The following is an 8154-nucleotide window of genomic DNA, read 5'->3' on the forward strand; positions in this document are numbered from 1 at the left end:
ACCCTTTGCCGATGTTGTTGACCTTTGTTTCCACGTTATTTAATGGTGCCTGTAATGAGGAGAAATGACCTAAGAACAAGGTGCGGGTGTTACAACTAAACGAGTTGGGTTTGTTTTTTGGTGAACACGATTGCACTGGATTAAACTTTTCCATCCTGAGCCAATTCTTTTCTTTACATATGCCGGAGTGAGAGTCATCCTGTTTTTAATATAATTGTGAAATTGAGTGTTGAACGCGTTCCTCACCCGTGACCGCACCACCATCGGAGGGTCCTACACGCAAGTACTCTGAACCAGGGATATATATATATATATATATATATATATCCTACTGGCTGGTTAGAACATAATTTCCATAGAAAAAGCGTTTTTTGACTTGCTTATATTGTTCCTATATCTTTGGCCTCAATTGCCGAATCTTCACGAATTTGTTTTTTAAAAGTGTGCTGGAGGGTTGTATTGTGCTTGGAAAGTTTTGTGTTGAGCCACCGAGAGGGAGCTGAGAAAAAGAGGGGGGTAAAAAAAAAAAATCAGTTATCAGTTTATCCATTCTTTTATTCTGAATCAAAAATCTAAAACTTCAGTTATATGTATGCTACTCCGCTTATTCTAGTATCTAATTTAAGATAAAAATACTAATTTTAGAAATTGGTGTCTGATTTCTCTTGAGTCGTCTCAATTACTTACCATCCATGTTGGTACTTTGAAATGCTTAATACGTGTTCCTTAGTAAAGCCTGACTGCTCTTTGCCACACTACCAGGACAGATATTACTTCCAGCATGCAATGCACAGGAAGTTATAAACAAAACAGGATTTATTCTTAGTCCTTCTTAGTCCTTCACTAAAAAAAAAAAAGACTCATGGTAAAATAAGTTGTAAAAGTTTGTGCATGGGCAAATTTCCTTTCATCAGCTGGTTTGTTGCAGTAGGCGTCCTAAGTGCAGTGAGTGTGCTTCTTTGTGGGTCTTGTGCTCACTGTGCCACAGGACTCAAGCTGCATCTCAGTGACTAGGCTCAAGTAGGTTGAAATTTCTCTGGTGTTGCTTCTGTTCCTGTCTGGTGAGGGCCTGGCCTGGCAGTGTAGGAAAGTGCAGTATTATGTTGTGTGTGGTTTAGACCTCACCATTTAATGCTATCACGATACCCAAAAATGGTCCTTGAATTCACACTAATTAATCCTTACTTCAGTCCAATTGGAATCCAATCAGTATATCAATTTAACATAGGGAGCACTTGCACTGTGGCACTGATTAGCAGTGGCACAGGGCCCAAAGCATAAATCCAGAAAAAACATATAAAAAACAGAGGAGGCAATCCGTCAAAATGGAAGGGAGACTCACGCCAATGATGCCAGGTCTGACACGTGTCCCCTCCAGCTGAAATGTGGGGAGAACTAGCCTACCCCTTGGGAGTTCTCTTCACTAAGGCAGAAAAATCTGGACAGACCATCAGCGTTGGCGTGTTCTGTACCAGGGCGGTATTCCATTGTAAAGTCCATACCCTGTAGGGAGATGGACCACCTCAACTTTGGGTTCTCACCCCTCATCTCCATCAGCCATCTGAGAGGCCTGTGGTCGGTCTGAACTCAGAAGTGAGTCCCAAACAAGTATGGTCTCAACTTCTTCAGTGCCCAGACCACAGTGAATGCCTCACTCTCAATTGCACTCCACCTCTGATCCCGTGGAAGTAACCTCCTACTGATGAAGGCTACAGATTGGTCTCGGCCCTCTTCATTAATCTGTGATAGAACAGTCCCCACACCATGTTCTGAGGCGTCTGTCTGTACAACAAATTCCTTTGAGAAGTTGGGTGCCTGAAGCACGGGTGCTGCACACATGGCAGTCTTCAGGGCATCAAAAGTCTTCTGACAGGTGTCAGTCCAGTTCACTTTCTTGGGCTGCTTCCTGGAAGTCAGCTCTGTCAAGAGTGCAACAATGTTGCCATACCCCTTGACAAACCTGTAGTACCCAGTGAGTCCTAAAAAGGCTCTCACCTGTGTCTGAGTCTTTGGGGGTTCCCATGCCAGGATGGTATCAATCTTGGGTTGTATGGGTGCCACCTGGCTGCTTCCTACCTGGTGACCCAAGTACACAATGGAGCCCTGCCCGATCTGACACTTACTTGCCTTGATCGTGAGGCCTGCATTGCACAGTGCCATCAACACTTCCCAGAGGTGCTGCAAGTGTTCTTCCCAACTAGCGCTGAACACTGCAATGTCATCCAGGTAGGCAGCACTGGAATCCTCCAGCCCAGCCAACACCTGGTTGACCAACGTCTGAAAGGTGGCAGGGGCATTCTTCATCAAAAAGGGCATAACCTGAAATTGGTAGTGCCCATCTGGTGTGGAGAATGCTGACCTCTCCTTAGCCCCATCAGTCAAGGCGATCTGCCAGTACCCAGACATCCAATCAAACGTGCTGAGGTACCGTGCAGCCCCTAACCAATCTATGAGCTCATCAGGTCTGGGGATGGGGTGTGCATCAGTCCCGGTGACTGAATTGAGCCCTCGGTAGTTCACACAGAACCGGAGTTCGAGTGTGGCACCCGGCGAGGCAGTCTTTGGGACCAAGACCATTGGGCTGGCCCAAGGACTGTTTGAGAACTCAATGACCCCTAAAGCAAACATCTCGAAGATTTCCTCCTTAATGTACGCTCTAACCTTGTCACTCTGTAAGCCTTGTGCTTCACAGGAGGACTGTAACCAGTGTCCACATCATGGACGCACCACTCTGTGACACCAGGATCCAAGGAAAATAGATCAGAGAATTGCCCCAATAGCTGGCGACAATCTTGCTGCTGATCAGGGGTCAGTGTGGCAGAGAGGCTGACACCATCCATTGAGCCATCTTGCTCTGTTGCAGACAGGTCAGGAAGAGGCTCGGTCTCCTCCTCCATTCCATCATCTGTCGCTAGGAGCATGCCCACTTCAGACCTTTCTAAGTGGGGCTTTAGGCGGTTAACATGCAGGACCGCAAGGGGTAGCTGGGAGACCGCAAGTTCACCAGATAAGTGACATCACTATTGCGCTCCACCACCTCATATGGACCGGTCCACCTGTCCTGGAGCGCACAAGTCTCCACAGGGGCCATGACCCAAACTTTCTGTCCAGGCTGAAGCTCAATCAGAGTGGCATTCTGATCGTACCACTGCTTCATCTCTTCCTGGCTGGCTTCCAGATTCGCCTGAGCGAGATCTCTGAAACACCGAGTCTGGTTCCTGATGGCCAGCATGTAGCTATATACATCCTGGGGAGGTTTCCTGGGAGATTGCTCCCAGCCTTCCTTGACCAAACTCAAAGGTCCTCTTACCGGGTGACCATACAAAAGCTCAAAGGGGCTGAACTCTAGAGACTTGTGTGGCACCTCACGGTAGGCAAACAGAAGGCATGGCAAAAGGACGTCCCACTTATGCCTCATTGGTTCTTCAAGACCCATGATCATGCCTTTAATGGTCCGGTTAAATCTTTAATCCAGCCCATTTCCTTGTGGGTGGTAAGGAGTGGTGAACTTGTAGGTAACACCACACTCCTTCCACAGAGACTTCATATAATTGGAAATGAAGTTTGTACCCCGGTCAGACATAACCTCTCTAGGGAACCCCACACAGGAGAAGATCCCTATCAGTGCACGTCCCACCAGGGGGGCCGTCACTGTCCTGAGCGGAATGGGTACCGGGTAGCATGGTCCACCAAGACCAGGATAAACCTGTTGCCCATGGCTGTCTTGGGGTCCAGTGGCCCCACAATGTCAATGCCCACCCGTTCAAAGAGGGTACTGACTACAGTGAAAGGTTGGAGTGGGGCCTTGTGCCCCCTTCCACTTTTCCCACTTGCCTTGCAAGTTTGACAGGTCCTACAATGAGTATCTGAACTCTTCCGCATCTGGGGCCAATAAAAGTGGGAGACATGCTTTTCAAAGATCTTGTTCTGCCCCAGATGACCAGCTAAAGGAACATCATGAGCCAACCCAGAAGGAAGGCTCTGAAGCGCTGGGGTACCACCAGCACATGGGCTGACCCAGGCTCAGCAACCTTAGGCTCGCTATACAGGAGACCATTCTCCCAGTAGATCCAATGTGATCCAGACTGATCACCTGCTGCCTGGTTTGTGGCCTGTTGCCTCAAACCCACAAGAGAAGGGCTCTTCTTCTGCTCTTCACAAAATTCCTCCCTGGAGGGACCTCCTTCTTGCTGCCAATGGGTCAGCTCAGGTAGGTTCTCCAGTTCAGAAACTTGCTCACCAGTGGGTTCCAGGGCATCCCCCTCAAGGTCTGCCTCCTCCTGGACCGTGGGAACAATGGGGGCTGGTTTCCTGCCCCCTACCTCTTCTCTTTAAGGCAGGTCCCTGGGCCATACTTTCAGGCTCCAGGGTCTCTTGAGCACCCTTAGCTGCCATAGACCAAGTGGTCACACATGCCCACTCAGGCATACCCAACATCTCTAACTGTGCCTTCCTCTCCACCTTCAATCATTACCTGACAGACAATCAACAGGCATCGATGGCCTCACAGCTACTTGAAGAGTACCAGAGTCCCCCCCCCCCCCCAACTCAAAGGGAACTTGAGCCACCTTGCAATGGCTCTCGGTGTTGTCAGCGGCAACAACTGGGAAGAATGCATTGGGGACTACCTTCTCTTCAGAGACCAAGTGACACTTGACAGCTGTCACACTTGCTCCTGTGTCTCTGAGAGCCTCCACTCTATGGCCATTGATGGTCACCCACTGCCTGTGTTTTTTAGTGTTCTCAGGCAGCTGAGTTTTAGGGACCATCTCAAAGTCTCCTAATGAGACAAGGGACATTTCTGCAGGACCCCACCCACCTTGGGCACCCATCTCCTCCCCACCCAGGGCTACACTGGCCATCTGACGGAATGGTGCACGGGGTGGCACATACTGTCCTTTCTGAGGACACTGGGGATCATACCAACGGTGTCCCACCTGCTTACACTGAAAGCAGGTAACAGGCCCCCTATGAACAGGTTTACCTGTCGGGGGTCCTGACTTCTTTCAAGGGGAGGCTGGGAACCCTTACCTCGGTTCCCTTCGGAATTACTTTGGGGACCTTTTTGGAACTCCCTCTGTTTACCCTTGTCCACCTCACTCTTCTGCTGGGGACCCTGCCCACCCTTGGCTTAGTCTCTCACAAGACCCTTGTGGACCCTGGTACTGACCCAGCGGTCCGCCTCTTCAGCAAGCTTTCTAGGATTAGTCAACTTGCTATCAATAAGGTGCTGGCGTAGCTCTGGAAAACAATTAGCAGACAAGTGCTCCCTAGCAATCTAATCATAGAGCTCTTGAAAATTATCAACATTGCTACCCCTCACCCAACCATCCATAGCTCTGCAAAAGAAAGACACATATTCTACCCAAGTGGTTCCCTCCAATTTCTTAAAATTTCTGAACCTCTGTCTATAGAGCTCTGGACATCATCAGTGCTTCCTTCATGTGGGCATAAGACATTCTATGAGAACTGGACAAGTCTAACAAAGTATCCCTACCTTCAGTTAAAAAGCGGCCCCACAACACCTCTCCCCAATACTTCTCAGGGACCCGGTGGGCCAACATTGCTATCTCATAGGCTGCAAACCACTGCCCAATATCTTCACCTTTGTGAAAATCTTTGATGACATCCTTGGGAATATGTACCCTGCCTTCTGAAGGCACAGATGGTGCGCTGCCACCAGAGGGATTGGCCTTGATCTCTAACTCCCTCAACATTCTCTCATGCTCCATTCTCATTCTCTCCCTTTCCAAAGACAACCTGTTATTCTCTGTCTCCCTCTGACCCTCCATCTTAGGCTTAGCCAACTCCAGCTTCAGTGCCCTATTTCTCTCCCTATCTTCCAGTTGTCTGGGGGGGACAGGTCTTTGGAAGAGATGCTGCTGCCAGGTGGGGACGGCACCCCTTCCCTGGCTGGAAACTCTGGTCCATCAATTTGCCCATTTGCATCCCCAAAAGGCTCCACCACAAGATCAGGAGCATTTCTTGCTTCTACCCAGGCCCTAAGCGCCGTTTGGTAGTCTTCCTTTTTAGAAATTTCTGGTGTAGCAACTTTCAATTTCCTGCAGAGATTCTGGAGCTGTTTCACAGTGTAGGTTTCCAACCTCTCTTCCTCAAAATCAAGATCCATAGATGCAACAGATGCTAGTCTACTCTTGGTAGAAAAAAATGGAGTTTTCAGGAAAAACTAACAGTCCAAGGAAAAAGGATTCTAATAAAAAAAAAGTATGTGGTCGCGTTTGGTCTGCACTCACTAGTAGTGTACACCAATCACTGTATATGAAACAAATGCAAAGTCCAAATCCTCACTGCTGACCACCAATGTTAGATCTGGGTGTCTCTATTTGGCAATGGTTATCACCTTTGTCCAAATAGGGACCCTTACTTCTAAGTCAGGATAAGGGGATTACACTCCTTAATAACCCCTGCTCACCCCCTTGGTAGCTTGGCACGAGCAGACAGGCTTATCTCACAGGCAGTGTGTTAAGCATTTGTAAATATGCACAGTAATACAGTGAAAACATTATAGATGGACACAACACAGATTTTATAAAAATAAGTATTCTTTATATAGACTTAACACAAGACCACAAACGACAAAAATCCACAATACTACACTTAAGATTACTTAAAAGATGATTAAAGTCTCTTAATTCAAGTTGTTGGTAAATGCGACAAAGTTCTCAACAAAGTACCTGGATGGGTAACGCAAAGTAAACAAAAAGGCTCGCAAAAGGGGAGATGCGTCGGTTCTGTGTTTCGGGGGAACAATTGCGTCCTTCCTCAATGCTTGCGCATAGTAGGGGACTCGTTGTGAGCCTTACCAGAGCGCAGGTGATGCGTAGATTCTCGGCTTGCGGGCCCGTTGTGGTGCGCAAGATGGCGCCTTGATGCGATGCGATGATCCAGTTGCGATGCGAGAAGATGGCGCCCTTGATGCGGCGATGCGATGATGCCCTGGAAGCCTTGCGACGACTGTACTTTGGAGCCAGGAGAGGCCCTGCGACAAGCTTCTCCGGTGATGCGATGGCGACTCTCTCGATGTTGTCACGCTTCTCCGGTGATGCAACAGCAGGCAGCTTCGATGAACACAAGCTTCCAGGGAGATGCGGCGAAAACTCACTTCTCCGGTGTTGTGATGATTTCAGCTGCAGCGGGCGACACACTTTTTCTCAATGCGTCGCGCTTTTAGCACCCAGTGTTACGCAAGTGACTGGAGTCAGAATTCCCAGCAAGGAAATTCAGGAGGGAGCTGGAGGTGAAGTCTTTTGGCCCTGAGATTTCAGCAGGAGGCAAGCACAGTTCAAGCCGTTGGAGAATATTCTGTAGATGAAAGTCCTTACAAAGTTCCTTCTCCTTTCCCTTGGCAATGAAGATACCACTGCAGGCCAACCCAGCAAACAGCACACTGGCAGAGGGGCAGTCCAAACTCCTGCAGCTTCCTTGGTTCTTCTCCTTGGCAGAAAGGTTTCTTGTTCCAGAAGTGATCTAATTTCTTGGGAGCAGGGTCCCAATATTTATACCCCAAAATCCTTTGTTCTCCTCTGCCTAGTCCAAACCAGTTCCTGAGCACTTTGTTTACATGACTCTTCCTTTCACTGTGCAGGGCAGAGACATCAGATGCCAAACAGGAGGTGGAGCCAGCACAGGGGAGGGAAGATTCAGCTCTGGAGCACTCTGTTGACATGAATCCTCCTCTCCTTTTACAGTGCAGGGCAGAGACATCAGACAAGCAACAGGGGGTGGAGCCAGCATTGTAGAGGGAAGGCCCAGCCCTATGCAGGTCCCAGGTGCACTCCTCCCTCCCATCTGGATGTAAATCTCTCTATTCACCACTGGGCTGTCCCAGCCGGTCTCCTGGAATTCCCCAGCCCTGTCACTCACAAACCCAGACAAGGAATACACAACCCAGCAGAGGCAGGCTCAAATAGTTAGGCAAACAAATATATGCTTTCTAAAAGTGGTATTTGCAAACACAGAATATTAAAATAAACTTTACTAAAAGATGTATTTTATTATTCTGAGTTCAGGCATGCTAAATTCGAATTTCTACCATGTTCCCTGAGTCAGTTAGGATTATAAGCATGTAATAATCTAGCTGCTCATTCTGGCCTATGAGAACAGGTAGCCTTCAATAGTGAAAAACGAAAATGG

The sequence above is a fragment of the Lissotriton vulgaris genome, chromosome 6 (genome assembly GCF_964263255.1).
Source record: "Lissotriton vulgaris chromosome 6, aLisVul1.2, whole genome shotgun sequence".
NCBI classification, from domain to species: domain Eukaryota; kingdom Metazoa; phylum Chordata; class Amphibia; order Caudata; family Salamandridae; genus Lissotriton; species Lissotriton vulgaris.